General features: G+C 47.2%; 1 protein-coding gene and 1 non-coding gene across 10 annotated transcripts in view; one reads left to right on the top strand and one right to left on the bottom strand.

The window, feature by feature from the left end:
- Positions 1-19,939, bottom strand: part of SEMA5A (semaphorin 5A) — a 476,790-nt gene extending 456,851 nt beyond the window's left edge. For 5 of the 9 annotated variants that reach the window (XM_055308004.1, XM_055308001.1, XM_055308010.1 and 2 more), the window contains exon 1: positions 19,199-19,451. The gene's annotated coding sequence lies outside the window, so the exon portion shown is untranslated. The other 4 variants (XM_055308003.1, XM_055308002.1, XM_055308007.1 and 1 more) reach the window with 2 other exon arrangements.
- A 3,005-nt stretch (positions 19,940-22,944) lies between these two features.
- LOC129498969 (small nucleolar RNA SNORD123) lies at positions 22,945-23,013 on the top strand. The gene has a single exon (XR_008662243.1). It is a non-coding gene; the product is annotated as a small nucleolar RNA SNORD123 (small nucleolar RNA).
- Positions 23,014-23,329: the final 316 nt, after the last annotated feature.

Below are 23,329 nucleotides of genomic sequence, written 5' to 3'. Positions count from 1 at the left end.
CTCTAAGCCTCCTGGGCTGGAAGGAGGGAGCGGTTTCCAGTTCTGAGAGCCAAGCCCAAAGGGGCTGTGTAGAGGATCCCCCGGGTGGGCACACGGGCCTCAGTGGAAGGATGGGGCCATTCAGGCACACTCCTCAGGGCACAAGCCCTCCTTTGTCCCCTCCAGGGCTCCCATGGGAGGAAGCCAGCCAGAAGCAGAAGGCTAGCAAGCCCATGATGCCTTTCATGCAGCTCAACCTCCTGAGCTTGGAGAACGTTCCAGGGAGGATCTGGAAGGGAAACAGAAGATACGCGCCACAAACAGGTTTGAAATCACCAATCTTTTTTTTTTTTTTTTTCAAATTTTGTCCCAACTCCAAGAGATATTTGCTCTTTTGCAAAGTCAAGTAACAATGCCCAGCCCTGTTTCTATTTTTGGCAAATGCCTTTTTCTGCCCACCCCACTCCTATGTGGGCATTCCTGGGCAGGTGATCTAACAGAAGCCGATCCAAGTGCACCATGCAATGTGCATTTAGGTAGAGGAAGATGCTAACCCACACCTGGGCTTATCAAGAGAATTTCTATTCGGGACACAAACACTTGCAAACACTACAGGGTGCTCACTTGCTATGGAGCAGGCAATTCACATACATGCAGTCTTGAATCTTCACAGACCGCCTACCAGGCAGGAACTGCTCTTTTAGAATTGAGAGTGTGGCCCAGAGAGATGGAGACATTCCTCAAATTCCCATAGAACTGAGCTACAAATCTAGCCACTCCGATCCAAAATCTACTCTGGTAACGGCTACATTTACACCCCTCATGATCATATTGAAAAGATCTACAAGACTCTGATATTTAAGGATATCCTGCAAATAATCTTCACTGTGGAGTTAAAAAAAAATCCATTTTAATGAAAAAAAAAAGACTACTCATTTTGTAATCTCTGGTTGACTTCTGCATGTTGCATTTGCTGAAGTACCCCACGTGTTAGCTTCCAAATCCTGTCTTTATAGAGATGACGTCAAGTATGATTGACCTTAGCAAGTGATTACACATTTATTTTGTCGGTTCCCATACACTGAACAGGAGGCATGATGTGGCAGATGGTATTTTCCACAGATGGCCTCCACACAACATCCCCTCCCACGTGTTCTTCTGAAGCATGCCTTGGCACTTGCCCATCACTACGCACTCGATTTCTCCTACCCTGGAATGTGGGCAAGCCTGAGGACTCCCAAGACCAATGTTCCAGAGCGGAAGTGGTCTGAGCTAGTGCTTGGCACAGCCTTACATGGTCTGGAAACTTGTGTGTCCTGCCTCTTGAAGGCCACGAAAAGGAGTGAGGCCACAGAAGGGACCCTCGGTGCCAGATGTGCAAGTGAACTCATCGTGAACATCCAACTCTGGGAAGCCTCTGATGATGCTGGCTCCAGCCATGTGACAGCCACCGCATGAGAGACCCAAGGAGAACCACCCAGCTGAGCCCAGCCACCCAGAGGACTGAGTTGTAAAATAACAAATTAATGTCCTCAGCTTCTCAGTTAGGGGATAATGTGCTGCACAGTATAGAGCATGGAAATACACAAATGTACAAATGTAATCTACAGGTTACCCTTAACCATGGGTTGGAACAGTTTTTTTTTTTTTTTTTTTTTGGTAACTAAAGTACAAACTGTAAATATATGTTCTCTTCCTTATGATTTTCATCTCTCCAGCTTACTCCATTGTAAGAATACAGTATACAATACATAAAAGATACAAAATGTGTTTATCAACTGTTTATATTATTGGTAAGGCTTCAGGTCAACAGTAGGCTATTAACAGTCAAGTTTGGGAAAGTCAAAAGTTATATGCAGATTTTTGATGGTGGGGTCGTTGTCCCCAGGCCCCACATTGTTCAAAGGTTTATTATATCTACTTTTGAGAAGAGAGCAAGGATAAGCGAGCCCTAGAAAAAAGACAACTACAGTATTTACCTGTATCCCAGGTATTAAAATAATTTAACCTGGAGGCCAGGCATCTATAGATTTCAGGGGGACCCAAATCTAGTGGCTCTGGCAAGCCTTTGTGATTTAGGTTGTTCTCAAGATATGGTGACTATACCTGCAAGTCTTTGTATTTCCGGAAATCCTCAGAAAGAGGCAGAAAGGCAGCTTCTCCAAGCTTTGAGCCTGCAGGAGCACTGTCTCCAGGCGGCTCTGGTACTACACATCGTCCCTGCCCAGTTCTGAAAGCACAAGCAGCTGTCATCCACATCACAGTCTGAGGAACCACCTAAGGCTGGCAGCCAGGCCTTGGGTGAGAAGAGCTGCCCGCCTCAGTATGCCAGCTCGGCTCTCACTGCTTCCAGCCCACGTTACTGAAACAAAAGTCCCCACAGTCTTCTTTCTGGCAGCCAGGCTTGTCAGCACCTTTCAAAGAGGTCAGGATGCCACTTGGCGAGCCCCACGAGGCAGCCTGCCTTTGCTGGCAGCAGAGCACCCCGCTCACCTTGCCCGCTCCCCCACTGGCTGTGCGACTCCTCCCAACAGCTTCAGGATACAGGAACATGGCCTTCATTTCATGCTAAGCTACCAAACCGAAATTACCACTAATAAACTTCAATTAAAACAAAATAAAACACGCAAGCTCTTTACGCCAGGAATATTTCAGACATTGACCCTTAGGCCTCTGCCAACATCTACTGAACCGGTGCCAGATTTTTTTTTTTTTTTCCAAATTATAAACTAGTAACATGCTTTCAAAGACTGGCCTCCTCCTACTACTACTTCAATCCCTATAAAAGTCCACGGGTATGTTTGAAAGAAACTGTGAAGTTAGCCTTCAATTATCATTCATTCTTTTTAAAGGTCTTCAGCAAGAAGAGGAAGTGGGGATTGAGAAATAAAAGTTCTTTTTGGCAACTGAATATACTGCTAAGCCCCCTTTCTGCTACTTTGATACCCAGATTCTCACTGCTTTTACTCCCCCTTGGATCATCTGGAACTGGGATCTTCAGAAGAGTGATCTGGAGTTATCTCTCAAGCACCGTGAAACCCAAAGTATCAGGATCAAATGGACTCAGTATAGTGTCCAACATAGCCAGTGGTCTGTGTAACCTCTAAAGAGACAGCAGCTTTAGCTCCTGAGAAGTCAGGGACACACCTGGGAGTAAAGAGAGGTGCTCAGGAGCTCTGGGGCCTGGAGTCCTCCTGCATGGCAGGTGAGCAGCTTGCTGGCAGCCTTCTTCCCTGAATCTGCTCCAGCACCAACTCTCCCCTGCACATCCTGAGGCTCTTCCATTTCAGGAAAGGCTAGTTTCTCTGCCTCACAGCAAAGTGCATTAAACACCGGAAAAGGCAGTCCTGCATCGGGGGTAGACTGTGTAACTCTGTCCTGGAATACATCAGGAAACACACCCACACAGTTTGCAGCTCCGTGAGATGGTGAGCTGGTCAAACAGGGGTCTCCTCAACCAGCTCCCTGAGGATCCCACAGGGATGACTAAAAACTCCTCAAAGATCCTAAAAGAAGTGCGGGAACACTTAGATCCTTACTCCTGATTTTCAGGCCCTCTCTGCTGTTAGAGAAGGATGTCTGAAGACCCCACACCCCTCACCACAGGTGCTCTGACAGTGCTGCTAGCATCCTGGGCAGAGGGTACCCATCGGCGGTCCAGGCCACCTGGGCATACACCTTCCAAACCTCCATGCTCCCTGAGTCCCAGTAAGTGAGGAAGCTCAGCCAGGGCACGGAGACAAGAGACTGTTCCAACTTCAACTGCACCCACGCCTGGCTCTTCCACCTGCTATTACAGCCCTCCTGCTTTGGCGTTCTAGACATTCCTCAATGTCTGAATGAACCTGAAGCATCATCCAGGTTCTTGAAAACATGCACCAAGAGAGCATGCACCAAGAAACTCTCTCTGTCCTGTAACACACCATATGCACAGGGCAGGGCCTGGGCTCTAGCCCAAAGGAAGCTTCTGGTCAACACTTTTTAGTTGACCAAATGCTACCTACCTTTCATCCTTGGGCTCCCCTGGACTACAATAAAAATAAACTGCCCATACAATAATGGAGCCCCCACATAAACTCTTCTCTAAGAACATAATAGATCACCATCTTTCTATGGGGGTTTAGAAAAGGCTCTGCCTGGAAACCAATACTGGACAGCTTCAGTATCTCCCAAATTCTGGAATTCTATGGAATGGTTATATCAATTAGGAGGCCTCAACATTCAAGAAATAGGATGTTATGATTCAACCAAATGCACTGTCCTTCCTTTGAATCAAACCAACCTCCCATCTGCCATGTCAACTTGATTTAAGACAACAGAAAGGGGGAGGTCTTGATTTCAGCTTGGAGTCTACTTGAGAGCCTCTCTCTACCTCTCTACCTCTCCCTCTGTCTTCCTCCATCTCTTCTCCCCTCAAAAATGCATATGCACTCTCTCTCTAAAAAAAAAAAGTTTGTGAGGATAATTCTATTAAATATTACCCCATCCTCTTGTAAACTACCAACTACTTTATAAGCAAACAACAACAAAACCTTAAGCAAAAACAGTCATCAACATCACTGCCAAGAACAATTGTATGTTGCATATATATTTAAAAATGGGGGATCCCTGGGTGACGCAGCGGTTTGGCGCCTGCCTTTGGCCCAGGGCGCGGTCCTGGAGACCTGGGATCGAGTCCCACGTCGGGCTCCCGGTGCGTGGAGCCTGCTTCTCCCTCTGCCTGTGTCTCTGCCTCTCTCTCTCTCTCTCTCTCTCTCTCTCTCTCTCTCTCTCTGTGTGACTATCATAAATAAATAAAAATTAAATATATATATTATATTTAAAAATGAAGTGTTTCTCTAGACATGGAGAAATGGAAATACGATTCTTTCAAAGCAAATAGGGCATTTGGCTCTCAGATGATTGGGAGCAACTTGTGTAAAAGATCTTTTCAGGCGGGTAACTGTATCCTCTCTCCATTTTTCCACAGATGAAAGGCCACTGTGATAAGCAAGATTTTCCTGCCCTAGGGGTTGCACTTTAACCTTCTTTTCATGTAAACAAAACCGAAGGAGAGGAAAAAAAATCTCAGCTATTCACCTTTATGCCCCTCCCAATAAAAAAGTTAATTAACTTAATTAAAAAACAAAACCCTGTTAAGTTTTTAACTGCCCTCATCACCAAAAACCTGCCATCTTCCAGTAGCCTGAACTGTTGCCATTTTTATTCAGCACCCACTTTGTCTAGCACCTAATTCCATAGCTCCTGACCCCTTTGTTCACAGTGAGAGGTTATCCTTTTGTTTTCTCCAAAGAATGATGTATTGTTTGACCAAAGCAATCAATCCTACTGTCAGATTTAGGTTGACAATGCAAAGATGTTGAGCAGGCTGGTTGTCTGAGCCCTTGACACTGTGCTGTCCAAGATCCCATGACTAATTTTGGATCATTGGAAATTGGCCACCACAGGATACATTTGAACTTGCTAAAAATAGCCCAGCTCCCCCTCCAAACACTTCAACTTACTGTGGCACCAACAGAAACGTGCTTCTAGTTTCAAAGCTGGCTTACTCCCCTGGAATACAGTAAAAGAATAGAACTTCATGATACAGGATTTTTGAGATCATCCATAAGATATTTTAAATAGATTATTCACTTTATAACTTAAAGTTAGGGATCCCTGAGTGGCGCAGCGGTTTGGCGCCTGCCTTTGGCCCAGGGCGCGATCCTGGAGGCCCAGGATCGAATCCCACATCGGGCTCCCGGTGCATGGAGCCTGCTTCTCCCTCTACCTGTGTCTCTGCCTGCCTCTCTCTCTCTCTCTCTCTCTCTCTCTCTCTCTCTCTCTGTGACTATCATAAATTTAAAAAAAAGAACTTAAAGTTAAATAATTTAAAAAGAAAGATTATTAATATAGAACTGAATGTCTTTGCTCTAAGTATAAGCAAATCATGTCATATATTGTAGATCAATAGAAAACAATTGATGCTATTTTCAGAATGCTCCCTGGGCCTCCACTCCACTTAAATGTGGAGCGTTTAATTAAGTAAATCCAATTAATCATCTGGAAACCAATGTGAGAAAAGGAAACAGCCAACAACCTCCCAATTGCTCAGAAAGGCAAAGCATTTCAAACATGTATATTTTATATGTTCCCTGCATACTCTAATTATGTCTATATATGAATTCCTTTAACTGTCTACCAATTCTTAAAAGCCTAACGCCAAACTCTTATAGAAATATACCTACAAAATCCTTTTCTTCCCACACCGAGGAAGAACACAAGAACTGAGCTGTCTGGCACTGATGAATACTTGATACAAGCTGTAACATATCTGTAACATACCTATATACATACACTGTAACATTATCAGGCAAAATGGCTAATTGGCAGAAGTCAAAGTCAACACCAAGAGCTAGGTTTAAAAAGAGACCCTGGCCCTTCCCTGCAGAGGAACAAAGATAAACATGAGCATTTCTACACACTTTGAAACAAGCAGCCTTCCCAAAGGTGCTTTTGATTTGTCTTCCTAAGACTTCCTACCCCTGCAGGCTTAACTAAACCAGCTGTTTGTTCAAAAGTACAATTAAAGAAGATCCCTTGAGGGCCCCCATATCAGTCCCCAAAGTAAGCCATTCACTATCTGCACACTTTGTTCAGGCTTCTTTTTGTTTTGTTTTGTTTTTCAAGATTTTTATTTATTTACTTTTGGGAGGGGGCAGGAGTGTGAGCAGGGGGAGGGGCAGAAGGAGAGGGAGAAGTAGATTCCCTGCTGAGCAGGGAGCCCCATGTGGGGCTTGATCCCAGAATCCCGAGATCCTGATGGAAGCTTAACCAGCTGAGCCCCCCCAGGCACTCCCTGTCCAGGCCTCTTGATAAAGATTTTGCCAAGCCTCTAGTCATGGTCCTATGTTTCCCACTTACCACTCCCTCCAACGACCACGGCAGGAAATCTGGACCCCAAAGCCAGTTCTTTGGGGAACACACACTTTAATTGAAAAATAAAACCTCTTAATGTCATTGAAAAGCACTTACTTTTCAATCCAAAACTGCCTTCAAGTCCATGTACAACCACCACTCATTAAAGAGATTCTTGATTACACATCATTGGGGGCGAACTCATAGCCCCATGCCATGGGGCCCAATGGGGCCCATGCAGGGGGTGGGGGGTGGAGGGGCAGGCTGGCCAGTGTTCCAATCCACGGGGGCCATGTTCCCATGCAAACTGTGTCACAATGCTCCTGGGCTCTTCTGCAAATCACTAGCTCAACGACAACCAAAAGGCTCACAGCTTTTGCAAACGATTACTGCCTTGGACACAGGAAGAGGACAGAAAAGGCCAGTGTGGACTTTAGAAATGGGAAAAGAAGACGAAATGGAACCAACATCCCCTAGAGCTCAGTGGGGTTTCCATTACTCACGGTGATCCTTTCCTTTCTGTGTCCCTCCTGCATGTTGACCCCAAACCAACCACCAATGGAACTGGATGCCCCAAAGCAGGAAAAGCATGAGAGGCAACACCATGGAGCCGTATGAAACCCGGTCGGCACCATACTGAGCTTCTCTAACCTACAAGCCTTGCTGAGAAGTGATGATGACTCTTTTCTCTCTTAAGAGAAAAGAATAGTAATTGGCCACCGAAAACAAAACAAAACAAAACAAACAAAACGAAACAAAACACCTGGGGTTTTCTGAAAAATTATCATGAAACTCAAGGGTCACAAAGATCAAATGAAAAATGCTTATCTGGCCTTCTTTTCCCTAAACTCACATCAAAGCCTGCATTCCTTCCCTCTAGCAACCAAAAGAAATAAATAAAATACATTTCTAAACTATGTTCGAATCTGTAGGGTGTGGTTTTGGGTTATAATTTCCACTATATAAGAAAAAAAAGTCCCTGTAAATACTATGTAGACATTGGGAAATGCATTTCTTCCCCCAAAAATTTATGGTTCATGACTCCCTGTAGTCCCTTCCCCATGCTTGTCAAGTCCATCCTCTCCCTAACCATGGTCTAAGTGGAAAGCATTGATTTCCTTGGGCCTACCTCAATAAACAACTAATTCATCAATGGATCATTTTAAAAAATGTCTTCAAGGTATTTTAATTGGCAGGGTATCTGACCACTATGAAGACTAAGGCTCCCCTCTACTGTCCCACGGTTTGTAGCTTTAGCCACTGAAGTCCATGCATTTACATTCACTCCATGAAATTCTTCTCTAGGAGAAGTGCAGACTCGGGTCAGGGAGAAGTGCACAGACTCGGGTCAGGGGAAGGCCCTTCTGCTGATCACCCCTGGGGCATGTTCCATCAGAGCCACACTGTGAATCCTTCGCAGGCTTTCCCTGTACCAAGATAAACCTCAATGAGATGGAAACCCAGCAGGTGGGCCTGGAGAAATTGTTCAAAGTTAAATAACATTTGCGGGCGTAAGCTTTCGAGTGAATGAATCTTTGCAATTCTTACTTGCCAGCTTGCAGTTTTCTGAATGATTTCTTTTCACAAGCTGGTGATAGGACCTAGGAATTCCATCACTGCTGGCAGCCAGAGAGTAAATTTGGCTTCAGGCCTGACTTTGGAGTCTGCTTGGAAAGCGAAGACAGCCAAGAGGCACTGCCTGGGCTTGTAGAGCTCTGCACAGGGCTCCCCCCTTCCCACACCTCCCCCATCTTCACCACCCAGCCCCATCCTCCGACCACCACACAATTTACATCCAAGGGTGGCATTTTTAGATATACAAAATTGAAGGAAAACACTTGTTTAAGACATGCATTGTAAAAAAAAAAAAAAAATGAAATAATAAAATAAAATAAAATAAAATAAAATAAAATAAAATAAAATAAAATAAAATAAAATAAACTTGGCTGGATAAGTAGAGGGGGAAATACTTTCAACTCCAGTACCTGGGTTTAGGCATCCCCACCTGCTGAGCATCACCTATATGACCAGTGGCCAAGGAAATGGGAGAGATTCAAAGGTGGAGAATGGGAGGGACTGAGAGCATAGCTCCAAGGCTTCAGATCACTTCTATCTGGACAATGACCCAGGGAGGGAGGGCTTCCCACTGCCTTGGAGCAAATGCTTCTCCCCCTTGAACCTGATAAGCAGATGCATGCTTTTCCCAACTTGAGAGACCATCAAATGTGAAACAAATGTTGGGATGTGGCTTAACAGCCATCACATTCCTGTGACTCTCATACTGACCTAGATGAGGTCTAGGTTACACAAGTCAATGTGGAACACGACGGGAACAACATGAGAGAACATGAGAGAACCTGTCTATCATGGTCGGGTCACATCAGCAGTAGCCCTGAAACCCCTCAGCAAAGGGTCAGGTAGTGGAGACGCCACACAGTATTAGACCCGGGAAAAAACCTGGGAAATCCCTCCCATGTGGTGGGGAGGGGGGCACTGAAACAGAAGGGAAAGGAAAGAGAGTGAGATGGGTCCTATTAGAAATGAGACAGCTAGGCTCAAAACTTTCTGTTGAGGGAGAAACATAATAATTAAAAGGCTGCTGGGTTAGCAGAGAAATTGAAAAAGCCATGGAAGGACATGTGAGGAGCAGTCCTGTCGGAACAGAGGGAAACCAGAGTCCAGTATTCCCCTTCCCACACTGGGCATCTGAGCACTGGACCCCTGCTCTGAAAATGTGGTCTTTCTTTTGTATGTACAGCCCAGAAATCTCAAACGTAAGTAATGAATGTACCTATCGTTACCTCCTAGCTCAGACTTTAAAGGCATTTTCCTTCACTGACAGGTTTGGCGAAGATCCCCCAATTTGAAACTTCAGAGCAATGACAGGATGGAAGGTACGGAGGAGCCAGCAGGGAGGAGGGACAGCACAGCCCCAGGCTATAAAGTGAACATTCCAGGCTCTTCCCTGTGTTCCCAACTGTCCGAATAAAGTTAAGAACCTATACATTTCATTGTCCAAAATCAATATTTGATGTTAACATTTGGATGCTTTCCAGAAGAGGAAATGGTTTAGAAAAAAGTAAAAAATTCTTCCAAAATAAAGGTCTAATACATTTTCCCCGGCTGAGGACATTGTCTTCGCGTCATTCTCTATGTCACACTCTGTGTTACTTTCATTATGATCACCTCCAACTATCAGATCCAATACAAATCAACAGCAACCCCAAAGGAGGCCTTAAAACAGAACATCACATCATTTTTTATTCCTCATGTTTCAAAATGAAATATCGGTCCTAGCAACATGGAAATTGCTCTAATCATGTAACCAGTCAGTCTGTTTAACAAAATGCCTAACCAGTTATTCTTGAAATCCAGAGAACATTAACTCATTGAAAATGAAAGAAAATAATCACCAAAAAATACCCACCTAAACAGTATACATTACCGACCAATTAAAACGATCAAAAGTGACATCAAAAATAAAAATGTCAGAAAACAAAAATAAAAAGTTCACCCACCCTTTTGCCCTCTAATAAGCAGCAGGAAATACTAAAGTAATCTCAAAAATAATTCCTTGCCACTCACCAAGGGTGAGTAATAATAAATTAGGATTGGTAATAGAAAAACATGGTCATTTTATAAATATTGCTCGTAATTTGTGTCTGGGTTAGGCTGCAAGTTCTCAAGGAGGCAAATTCAGAATGAGCCAGTTAGAAATTACATCGGTATGAGGTCAATAAAGCGATTGCACTAGGATTTGAAACTTTTGTCAATCGCGGTTTCTGCATACAACCACTGGAACCGAAGAAATTAGACGTTGTAAAATGCTTGCCTGAAACATCACAGGGCTGGATACAAATCCTTCGTTACCAAACGGAGAGAGGCTTCTGACCTCTGAAGGCTGGCGAGTCACAGCAGCTCCAGAAGGCCATGCTGGGGGACTCTGGACCGCCTCGGAGAGCCTGCGCCAAAGTAAACACTCCCACGGCAAGTCACCACGTGGAAACCAACTGGTGGGGGGAGAGCACGGTGCCCACGAGAGAGCCAAGGAACCCCCATGGCAGGAGGCAGAGAGGATTTTAATGCACTCAACAGATGGAAGTCGCAATAAACAAGAGGGAAGAGCTAAAGACACACTTTCACCCAGAGACAACAGTCCAAGAGCAAGGAAATTACAGGCAATTCATATGTATCTCTATGCATAACCTAATTTCAGCTTGTGCTTTAACTGCAAAACTTGTCAAAGGAGGATAGAAAGAGCTAGAAGCAATTCTAGGACTCTTCTCCTACTAAAGGCGGGGGGGGGGGGGGGGGGGCGGGTGAAACACCAGCACACTCTCATTTGAGTGCTCAGGCTCTGGACATTTAAAAATCTGCATTCTTGGGACGCCTTGGGTGGCTCAGTGGTTAAGCACCCGCCTTTGGCCCAGGGTATGATCCCAGGGTCCTGGGATGGAGTCCCACATCGGGCTCCCTGCATGGAGCCTGCTTCTCCCTCTGCCTGTGTCTCTTTCTTTCTCTCTCTCTCATGAATAAATAAATAAAATCTTTAAAAATAATAATAAAAATCTGCATTCTGCTCTTCGACCGGGCTGTTGGAAACTACCTGCCCCAGCAGCTAAAATAAGTACCCTGCTACAGAAATTTACGAGGACACTGAAGCAGGGATCATGGGGCTCCTGGCCCCTGGTGGCTCAGTGGTTAAGCGTCTGCCTCCAGCTCAGGTCATGATCCCAGGGTCCTGGGATGCAGTCCCCATGGACTTCCTACTCAGCAGAGAGTCTGCTTCTGTTTCTCCCTCTGTACCTCCCCTCTCCCAGCTCATGCTCTCTTGTGCTCTCAAATAAGTAAAATCTTAAAAAAAAAAAAAAAAAAAAAAAAAGCAGCAGCAGCAGCTGCAGGCATCATGAGGCTTTCCCCAGTCACAGGAAAGCAGCACAGTTTGTCAAGTAGAGCAATACTCTGGGAATTCAGACCCCTGCAGCCCTGACAATACCAGGAGACTGTGTTTCAAAGGATTTCCCCCTGAGCTACGCAACACTAGAAAACCAGCAGAAGAGAAGTCTACACTAACAAATGACTGGGAACAGAGCTGTACCAAACCAGGTTTGCCGGTTAGTTTCATTGAGGGATTAAATTCAGTTCTACGGTCTCATCTGAAAGCAACCAGGTTTGCTCATTTTCATAAAAGAGATCACCGTTCAGACACACTTCCCAGAAAGAGAGCCTCAACATTCTACAGCCCCAGTACCTGTCTTTGTGAAACTCACGGAAACACAGAATACAATTCCCACTAAACAGCAGGATTTGTTTAGGCCACTGGCAGTTTAAGGCACTCTCGCTATAGAGATTATGTCCCAGATTCCTTTTCTTTAAAAAAAAAAAAAAAAAAAAAAAAAAACACTTTATTGCTGCATAAGTTACATACCATAAAATTTACTCCTTGTAAGTACGCAATTCAATAATTTTTAGTTAATGTACAGAGTTGCAGGAGTCTCTCCACAATCCGGTTTTAGAACATTTCCATCATCCCAAAAAGACCTGACTATCCACTGTCAGTGCCTCCCAAATCCCCATCTCTAGCCCCAGGCAACCACTAACCTGCATTGTCTTTATAGGCTTGCGTTTTCTAAGCATTTCATACAAATGGAAACACAGGGTATGTGGTCTTCTGTGACTGGCTTCTTTCACTAAGTATAATATTTTCAAGTTCACATACTGCAGCATATATCAAGAATTCATCTATTTTATTGCTGAATACTAGTCCACTGTCTGGCTGTACCACGTTTTGTTTATCCACTCATCTGTTTCAGCTTATTAAATCTATAAATCCAACTAAGTGACCAGGCTTATTGGCCTAATCTCAGAAATAAAATCAGAAAGTCTGCCATATTTCTAAAATATTCTAGAATTTCTAAAATCTCTGTAATTGAAGATATCTAATGAGGATACAACCTGTTTCCTGAAAATTTTGTGTGTGGTGCTACTTTAAATAAGTAAACAATATCCCTGAATTTCCATTTTTTATGTTTTAATATATGTCTTAAACACATAAAGTGAGGCGTGTGGGTGCCTCAGCTGGCTCAGCATCTGCCTTCAGTTCAGGTCATGATCTCAGGGTCCTGGGATAGAGCCCCATCCCCATGTCAGGCTCCCTGCTCATCGGGGAGTCTGCTTCTCCCACTCCCTCTGCATGCTTGCGCGCGCGCTCTCTCAAATAAATTAAATTTTTTTTAAAAAAAATCTAAAACACATAAAGTGTTTGGGGCGCCTGGATGGCTCAGTCCATTAAGAATCTGACTCTTGGGGATCCCTGGGTGGCTCAGCGGTTTGGCGCCTGCCTTTGGCCCAGGGCGCGATCCTGGAGTCCCGGGATCGAGTCCCACATCAGGCTCCTGGCATGAGCCTCTCTCTCTCTCTCTCTCTCTATCATAAATAAATAAATAAATCTTAAAAAAATAAAAAAAATAAAAATAAATAAATAAATAAGTAAAAATAAAAAGAATCTGACTCTTGATTTCAGCCCAGGTCATGATCTCAGGGTCGTGAGACTGCCCCCCACATGGGGCTCTGAGCTCAGCTGGGAGTCCGCCTCTCCCTCTGCCTCTGCCCCTGCTTGTGCTCATGCACGTGCTCTCTGAAATAAATAAATAAATCTTAAACACACACACACACAAAGTGTTTTTATGCTAATTTGCAAGTCAAGCTTCCCTGTCCAGGGTACACATCTCCCCCAGCTGGGATCATTCGGTGCCCACTGCAGGTCCCAGGCCCAGGGACCCCATCCTGCACTTAGGCAGCCACAATCTGAGAAGCCCTGGCCCCACACTCAGCAGCAGCTAGCCCTGCTCGCTTGGTTCTATCAATGGGTGCAAATTGGTGGACTTGTCCTTTGAGCTGTCCTCCCAGCCATGACTTAGTTCTAGCAGTGCTTCGTATTATCATTCCTGAGGTTCTAGCTTAGTAACCAAACACCCTAACCACTCTGGCAGGGCACTCCTACTACACTCACTCTCTCCACCTCCCCTTTATCTTCTGGAAGAGCCGTGTCTATAAGGACCCAAAGACCTGCTGCAGACGTCGGATTCTGACCCAGACCCAGCACCGAGGCTTGGCCACCTCCAAGTCCGTCCACACAGTCTACCTGCAGACTCCGTGTGGGGGCCTCAACACAACCTCTATCAACAGCCAAGTCAGACGGGGACAGTTTTACCGCTGTCAACTGCTGCTGCCCACTCCACCCCCTCTCCAGCTGCCACTCGGGCCTGGATCCCACGGCAGAGCAGTCTCCAGCATGCAGGCCTGTCCCCGTGGGACCCCCCAGTGCCAGCGAGTGCCCCCTCGGACGTGGATGCCTCCCCCAACTGCCCGGCCCAATGAGGCCAGCAGCTCCATGAACCCACTGGTGATTATTCGACCCAGCTTCCCTCGAACTTTCTTAAAGCCAAGTCCACCCACCGCTACGGCACCCGGGAATTTACACGACAGACATCTTAGAAGCAAGTCCTGAGACAGTTCCCACTGCACAGCAGCGGACATGACCGATGGCTCAGCCACGATATCTGCTGGACAAAGGAGGCGTAACGTGCAGTGATCGTCTTTGCTTACGCCACCAGTTACTCCAGTTACGGCTCTAAACTCTGTAAAGATTCATGGCAGATCGGAATCTTGGTCCCACGACAGTAATCCCAGACCCCAGTCGTGATTCTAGAATCCATTTGGTTGCAGGATGTCCAACTGCCGATGTTCCTGGCATCCGATGCCTTCTTTTGGCGGAACGCGAGAGCGGTGCAGGCAGCCGGCAGCTGCATCCCTGGCGGCTGGCTGTGAACAGCTTCGGATGCCCTCTCCCAGATGCGCCACATCTCCAGCTTTGTTACAGAAAGGGAAGCTCTTTGTGTGGAATTTTATCTGGAGTCAGTCTGTGGGGAACACATTTCTTCCAGGAAGTTGAAGCCAAGCGCTAGCCGTTTTATGATTTTGCAGACAACTCAACAGAAACCGCTTAGCAGAATTCTTATTACTTTTTTTTTGACTCTGCTTTTCTTTGCATAGGCACATCATAAATCGTTGTCAAATGTTGGGTGAATCTGAACTGATTGAAAGAGGCTCTATTTCCTGTGAACAATCTGTCCTTGCTCAGTCCTGATTGTCACTTGCCTAGAACTTATTTAATTTCACATCTCAGCAAATACAGCATTATTCTCCAGTAGAGCTGGCTTCTCAAACCATCACTCTCCTGGTTATTTATCATACATATCTGTAATTGAATTACCTATTGCAGTAATGTGATCTACTCACAAACGTACATAAAAATGCAACATAAAATAAAATTGTTCCAACATATACTTCCTCATCATCTTACATGAACCGCAGGATGGCCAATTCCAGAGACACAGTGACAAATAAGGAATGAAAGATGGGAAGATAAGGGATTAGTGGGTTCATGGCCTTCCAGAAATAAAAGATATTCAGCCCTAGAAAAATGTATTCTCTTTCAGAATACAATGTTTTTCAATATTAATCAGGAAACCAGTTCTAGCACATTGGGGGGAAAAAAAGAGCCAAGAATGGAATGATTTTATTTTTCCCAAATGCAACAGTACTATGCCAATAAATTTTAAAACTCAGAAAAAGAGAAATAAAGTATGTCCATCTTTGCTCTTGTCAGACAACCATTAATCTCGGACAGAAAAAAAGAAGGAAAAGAAAAAGAAAACAGCAATTCTTTTGAAAAAAATTCTGTTTTCTTGAGTGCACTGTTGGGTTGACCCTACTGTAAATGCCATGCCCCAGGTGAAATGTAACTTGTCTTTGAAGTTGCCTGGCTTCAAAACACTCTGAAATTCAGAGGGAGGTTTCATTAGCTCTATAAGCTTTAGACAGCATAGATTAATTGTGCTATTATCAGTACATTATAATAAATTACTTATACACTATATTCTCTTGGATCAAGTTTTCGTCTGCTTTACTCTGTTTGACTTAAATTCTGAATCAAAACAAGTTTTGGGTAAGCTCACTGAAAGTGAAAAGTTTATCCATGTACATTCCAGTCCACTTTAGTTTTTTTCTTCTTGTCTTGCTATTAGAAATAGATTTTATATATCCAGCTAACAAATTCATCAAAGAAATAAATGATCTATTTATCAAGCATACAAAAAGCTGCTTCTTCAAAGTGCTTCCCAATGAGCTACTCCTCACCTGTTGAATTTATCATTACGATGTTACCAATTTGGGCAGGGATTAGAGACAGCAGATTGCCCCCTATCTACAGCAGATCATTTCTACAAGGCAGCAAGGCAAAGTGACAAACACCAGTAATTCTCAAAAAAACTTCTGCATCTCAGTTTTAAAAGGTTGCTGGAAACATGTGAAAATGTCTGTGTTGTCAACAACAGTACAAAAAGATAATACAAACAACTACAAGCACTTATATATATCTTAGTACTCAAGAAAACAGTTCACTTTCACTGTATAAATTTACAAACGGATACAGGCGGACAGAAATGTACAAGGTTCCACATCGCACACTTTGCACTTGGGTGTAACTCAATTTGTTAGACACTGTAATTTACATTTTAAAAATTATTTAACATTAAGCATACAAATCTGTCACCTTGGTGTTATAATTATACCCTAAGCAATTTGTCTGAGTAACTATAGCAACAATTTCAGAAGCACTTGCAAATAAAACTTTGGTATAATTTTAGAATCAAGAATTATGGAGGATTTACTGCAGGATGTAGGGCTACTTTTCTCAAACACTTGTCCATATACTGCTACAGAACTGGATTCCTTGACTCAGGAATTACCTAATTAGTTTGTTCTATCTTGCAAACTATATGATTTGCAAGGCAAACCTTCTTGTAGGGATTCTTTTCTTATCATAGTGATTTCTAGAGTTCGTAATTACTTGTTTATACAGTGGAATGCCTTTATAACTTTGGCTGGACATTTACCAAAGTTCTGTTTCTCCCTCCCTGACTTTCCTTTATTTTTATCAGAAACAAAGCCTCCATTTCAATGATTCTGTAACCAAAAAGAAAGAAATTTGGAATCATTCAAAATAATTATCAAATTAGTAAAGGCTATGCAGTGAAGGTTCAGTTAAGCAGCTCTAACACCAGGAGCATTCAACATAGTCCCAAGGAGCTGGCATAGAACACAAAGCAAAGTTTTTGCGGTTTTAACATTTGTCACTGAATTAAGAGTCCAAAGGGCCTCTCAAGCAAAATTTCTTACTGCAAAGCCATGGATTGGGCTTCAGAAGGTTTGTGAACCCTCTAGAGCTTAAGCAAAAGCTTATGCTAATGTGCGTATATTTATTATAGCCCCATAGCCAACAACTTTTAACAGTCACTGTACTGTATGTTTCCGTTTCATTCTGTCCAGAAACAGTCAAGAAATAATTTTAAAAGGGAAGCAGCAGCGAAGAATGCAGGTTTATTTTTACCGAATTCTGAACATCTCAAAAACTTCTTTTGGACAGAGACAAGCTTTACCACCCAGGAGACCAAAGTCTTTGCTCTCAGCAGGGATCTTGCAGCTGTTTGCCATTAAAACAACCAAATAAGTTAGCACAATTCACAAAAGGCATAAAATGATTAGCATCATCCGTCTTCTCCCTATTAAGGCAAGTATGCATAGACAGGCTCAACACACGTAAAAGCAGGTACCAGTTCATCACCCCTGGGGGTCCAGGAGCCCGCAAATACGACGTGACTTTGCAACACCATGGATGAGCTGCTATTTTGTGGCAAAGTTTTAACAAGAAAGAAATTCAAGGGAAAAGAAATCTGTGTTTCAAGTAGCTCAAACAATTATATCTTGGACTGCTTTTTCTTTTAAAACAAAAATGAAAAATGGTTGGGATAAAAAAAAAAACATGTTTCCTTTGGTATAAATACAGGCATAGACAAGAAAAATGTATTTAAGTCATACACAATTTAAGGTATTATCTCCCAAAACTGAAACCGCGAACTGGTCACCCAAAGTAGTGCATGATAAACATTACACCTTCTTCAATAATAAAATCAGCACAATTGGCAATTACTTTGGCAATTCTAATTAGATGTGAAAATCTTCCCTAGCAAAGACTGTTCTTGTTTTTCTGTGTCTACTCAAGAAAGACTAAAACAGTAAAATTACTAACGGATCTGCTCTTTCCAAACTTGGCCAATATGCCGGAGCTCTTCTGGATACGCTGTGACAACACGATTGTTTTTCCTAAAAACAAGGTGCAACCACCATTTGTAACTCCTGGCATTTTAACTAACGGGCTCCCGAGGAGCAGAACCTTGTCAGTATTAAACATAACTCACATTACTATTGCTGTTGTTACTGCTTTCCATTTTTGAGAAAATACTCACAAGGAGGAAGACGGCTGCATAGACAGGAGGAGTTTGCAGGGATACGTTCGTTGGTCTCAGGAAGAAACCTTGTGTTCGGCAACCACCTCTCGTGCCCTTCTCTCGGCAACGCTGACAGCTGCCCCTGGTTAACGGATCAGCTCCCCCACCCCCACCCCCACCCTTCTGAAATCACGGCCGGATCCGCCGGGTCCGGGACCCCCGCCCACCCACCCACCCAGGACTCCGCTCAGCACCGCTCACAGCCTCTCCGCCGCTCCCAGCGCTCGCTCGCAGCGCCCCCTGCCGGCGATCCCCGGACCGCCGCGGGCGCAGGAAAGTTCGATCCCAACTCTGAGCCGCCGCATCCAGGTACAAAGCAAGGCAAGGGCGAGGAGGTGCGCGCGCTTCCCGCCAAAGCCCCGGGAATCCGGCTCGGCCTGCGGTAAGCCGGGCACCGGCGCCGCGGGAAGCGAGCCCGCTCCACTCCTTGGCGGCGGTCTCCCCGCACATCTCGAGAACACCAGGTCCCTCCGGGGGACCGAATGTACCTCCGGCCCCGAAGCCCCGATCCAGGGGATGCGAAACCGTGCAGCCGCGAAGACGTACGGCGGAAAGCGACTCGCCCGGCGGCGGCCCATCAGGCGGCCCGAGCGCCCGCATCCCCAGCATCCCCAGCCTCATCCGCCCTCCACCAAAGCGCTCGGCGGAGTTGAGCCCAAGTCCCACTGCCTCCCGGGTTCTCACGCGCGCCGCAACACCCCTGTATAACTCGAACACGAAAACCTGCCCCAGCCGGTGGTTCGGCGAAGCCCAAGCCGCGCGGACCCCGCGCACCGCTCGCGACCAAGCCCCTGGACGCGCGCCGGGTGCGCGCACAAAGCCCCACCGCGCACCTTCCCGAGGCGTTTGGTGGGGGTCCCGCCTCGCCCACCACCAGGTCGCCCACCCCGTCGCTTCTGCTCCTTCCTTACCTCAGCACGCTCCGACCTCGGCCACGGCAGGGCACAAACTTCCAGCCCGTGCGCGAGCTCCGCTGTGCGCGCCCCGCACGGAGGGCAGTCCTAATCCCGGACGCGCAGCCACCGGCTGTCCCCCGCCCAGCGCCTGCGGATCGACCCCGCCTGCGACCCACACGACCCACCCGCCGACCACTGCCGCCCCGGGTCGCGGCCGGCAACGCGGCACGGTCGGGGCTGCGGCCACGGCCACGCGGGACCGGGCGGGGGTCGCTCACCAGGTGCGAGGCGCGCTCCTCGGGCCAGTCATCCAGCGCCGGGGGCTCCGGGGCAGCTCTGGGGGTCCTCGTCAGCGCCCGGCGACGGAGGTCGAGGCAGCGGCCGCCGCCGCCCCCTGCCACTTCCCCGGGGCCGCCCACCGCTCGCGGCGCTCCGGGCTGGGGACGTCGCTGTGAGCGCCGGGCGCACCGTCCCCGGGCGCGCAGCCGGGCCGGGGGGGAGCAGGTTCGCGCCCGGCGGGGGCGACCGACGGGGAAAGGCAAAGTTGGGTGCCGGAGCCAGCCCCGCAACGGAGCCACGGGCAGGAGCGGGGAGCCCCCGGTTAGGGCCCCGCGGGCCGGGCCGCCCCTGCGGAGGGCAGGCGGAGGCGGAGAGCCGCCACCGGGCACGGGCCGCGGCCGGCAGGGGGCTGCGGAGCCCACCCGCGGCGGGAGGACAGCGCGCGGGAGCGGGCGCAGCGAGAGCAGCCGCCGCCGGCGCCGCCTTCCCGGCGAGTAGAGCCGAGCGCGGAGCGCGGGCGGGGAGCGCGGGCGGGGAGCGCGGGCGGGGAGCGCTGGGCCGCTTCGCCCCGCCCCGCCCCGCCCCGCCCTCTCCCCGCCCCCGCCCCGCCCCCGCCCCCGCCCCTCGGCCGCGCCTCCTCCTCTCCTGCCGGCCCGGGTGAAACCCGAGCGCCCCACCCCGCGCCTGACCTCCCGGGGCCCCGCCCCCGACACGGCCCTTCCCGGTCCGGGACCCCCTCCGCGCCCGGGGGGCCCCTCTGCGCCCCAGGAGCCCCACTGCTCCTTCCCTCGTGCGAGCGCGCCCGAGCGTTACTTTCGGTGACTCCCTCTCCCTGGCCCCTCACACCGTCTGTGGCTCCCTTGCCCCCGCCTCCGGCCGCTCCGACGTGGCTGTCGGGGAGGGAGGGGGCGGGGGAGGGCGCGCTATAAAGGCCGGAGGCTGCGCGGGCCGAGGCCCGAGACGTGGCGCGCCCACCCTGCCGGCCCCTCGTCCAGGTACGTGCGCGTCCCCCGGCCGAATCTGGCCTCGTGGTGGGGGTGGGCCGGGGCCGCCGGGGCCTTCCGGACTCCGAGTGTGTGATTTTGTTTGCTTTGTGTGACCTCCCCTTGCTGCTCTGAGCTGGAAACTCCTAAAAGACCCAGAGAGTTGCTCCGGGTTCTTGGAGGAGCTATTTGAGGGTGCACCTCCGGGCTAGTTCGGCTGGATTTCAGTGGAATGAAGTTAGAGAAATGAGCAAATCCGACCAACCAAGGGAGGCGAGTCAGGGGGTCCCCAAATAGCCACGCTGAGCCTTAAGAAAGGAACCCTCGAACGGACAAAGTCAACTTGTCCAATTCTGGACTAAATGTTACTTGTTGCACTTTTGCGCGGATCCTTCGGCCTCAGGGAGCAAGTATTAGAAGTGTAAAGACTCATCACTGGAAAGCATAGTACCTTTTAAGGCGCCCAGACTTGGACATTTTGTTGCAAAGCTTCCGTGTGGAACCCTGAAGGGCCCCGCCTGACCCTTTCCCTCTGGGTAGGGGTGGGGAACGGTATCTTTGGGCCCTTTTTTCCTTGATCTCGGCCTCAGGCCGTGGCTGTAATGTTTCCCTTGAGTAAGGAAACGCATGAACGCGCCCCCCAGCGCTGTCGTCCCTTACCGCAGTGACACAGAATACCCCTTTGGCCCACATTCGCAAAATCGCTCCCGTGTCAGGTTCTTGGAATTTGTCCCACCGAGGAGGCCCCAGTGTGCCTAAACTGTACCATCGAGCTCACCTATAAAACAAAAAACAGGTCACTGGCTGGAAGGCATCATGGCTCACACAGTAGCCACGCAGATCCAAGAGGAGGACCATAGAAATACAAAGTGACCTTGATTTGTCTTTATAGTCTTTATAGAATATTTCCAAATGAAATAGTCTTATATAAAAGAACTAAAGAGAAGCAGTTCTGAAGGTTTGCATGGAAGGAAGCCCAGCCCCAAACGTCCAGTTTCTCACTCTCTTTAGTGATGGAGCTACTGTGGGTACTCTAGGCCTCATTGGGGTTTCCTGTAAGATATCCAGAGGAAATGTCAGTGTCCCAGGGCCTCTTTGTAGAAGCATTCTCCCCTGGCTTATGCTGAGGGCCTCAGCCTGGTGCAGGGCAGCTGCTTGGCTCCTCGATCCATGGTGAAAAGCTTAACACTTCTTCTCCTGTGCCTGGCACTAGCTCCTTCCTGACATTCCCATTGATTCTTCTGCCTACGTGGCACAACCGCCTAGGAACATTCCCTGGGAGGAGGAGGAGGCCAAGGTCTGGCCGCTGTGCTCCTGGGGGTGGGGGTGGGGAGGAAGGGGAGGGAGGACACTGCCTTACACTTGACCTTGCAGGGTGGGCAGACCTGTAGGCCCGCTCACCATCAGGAAAAAGGGGGGAAGAAATTAGCACCCAAATGTGTTTAGCTAATTCTTGTCATTGCCCCTCCGTAGGACAGGTAAAGGCCTGTGTGCTTAAAAAAAAAAAAAATTCATGGCACATAGAGACTTAAGCATTGGGAAGAAAATAGCTTTCTACACCATAACCCAGGAACGATCATAACAGAATGTTTAATATGTAACTTTATGTGTATGGGGGAGTGTCAATTTTACTGCAATTTACAGGCTATAAGGAAGCGTGGTTAAAATATGTATATTTCATGATGATGAATTACAAACTAATAATGAGAATGAGATGAGGGGAGGAGAAACCAAATAATAACTGAGAGTGCATCCTTAATTTAAAGAGAAATAAACACAAACTGAGAGCATGATTTCACCTTGTGATCTGGAGAAAGCTCCTTTACTTTCCTGAGCTACTGTTTTCATCTGGAGCTTGAACCAACCTGCTGGCAAGTGTGTCCTCTCTTAGCATGAAGGAGGCAGGAGGCAAGGTGGACCCTCGCCATGGCCCAGCACAGAAGTAGGCTCTTTACAAATAAAATTAGTTTAAAGAATCCACAGATGTTGGGACGCCTAGGTGGCAGCGGTTGGGCGCCTGCCTTCTTGGGCGCCTGCCTTCGTCATGATCGGGTCTGGATAGGGCTCCTTGTGGGGAGCCTGCTTCTCCCTCTGCCTGTGCCTCTGCCTCTCTCTCTCTCTCTCTTTCTGTCTCTCATGAATAAATAAATAAATCTTTAAAAAAAAAAAAGAATCCACAGATGTTTCCTTTTTCAAAATGAAATTTCTGGGTTTTTTTTTTCCTTGAGAAACTATTCCTCACTGAAGGACTTCCTCCTACTTTGGGCTGCTTCTCATCCCTGTAAAACTAGAAGTGATACTACATCTGAAACTAAGTATGTACTGCTTGTTGGTTCATTGAATTTAAATGAGAAAAAAAAAAAAAAACTAGAGGTGATAATTTCAAACCCAAACTGTTTGGTTCTCTTCTTTTCGAGATAAAACTACAGCTCTCCCTGAACAGTTTCTGATGAGCTGTGCACATAATGTAAACAAAATGAGAAACCCAGCCAAACACATGGTGAAAATGATGAACCCTGGGGCACTGATCACGTGACTTGAAAAATGCCATCCATTTCCTGATTCACCTTAATGTATGTGTGGAGGTAGGAGGGATCTCTTATGTCACTGAGATAAGTAACCAGTTTTGTGTCCTCTGTACCTCCCTCCCTTCTGATTGAATTCCAGCCACGCCGCTCTTGACACCTCCATCTCAGCATAGCAGAGCCCAGAAGGGGCTGAAAGAGTGAAAGAGCCCAGAACACGACCTGGAAGAGTGAAGAGGCCGCTATAGGTCAGACGCGCCCTTAGAGGGAAACCTGGATATTTGTGATCTTTAATGACGGGACAAGAGTGTATTAACATCATGAAAACCCTCAGTCCAGAAATCTTAGCCTCCAGGCAT

The sequence above is a fragment of the Nyctereutes procyonoides genome, unplaced genomic scaffold (assembly GCF_905146905.1).
Source record: "Nyctereutes procyonoides isolate TBG_1078 unplaced genomic scaffold, NYPRO_anot_genome, whole genome shotgun sequence".
In the NCBI taxonomy this organism is placed as follows: domain Eukaryota; kingdom Metazoa; phylum Chordata; class Mammalia; order Carnivora; family Canidae; genus Nyctereutes; species Nyctereutes procyonoides.
This window is presented reverse-complemented; position numbering and strand designations above follow the sequence as displayed.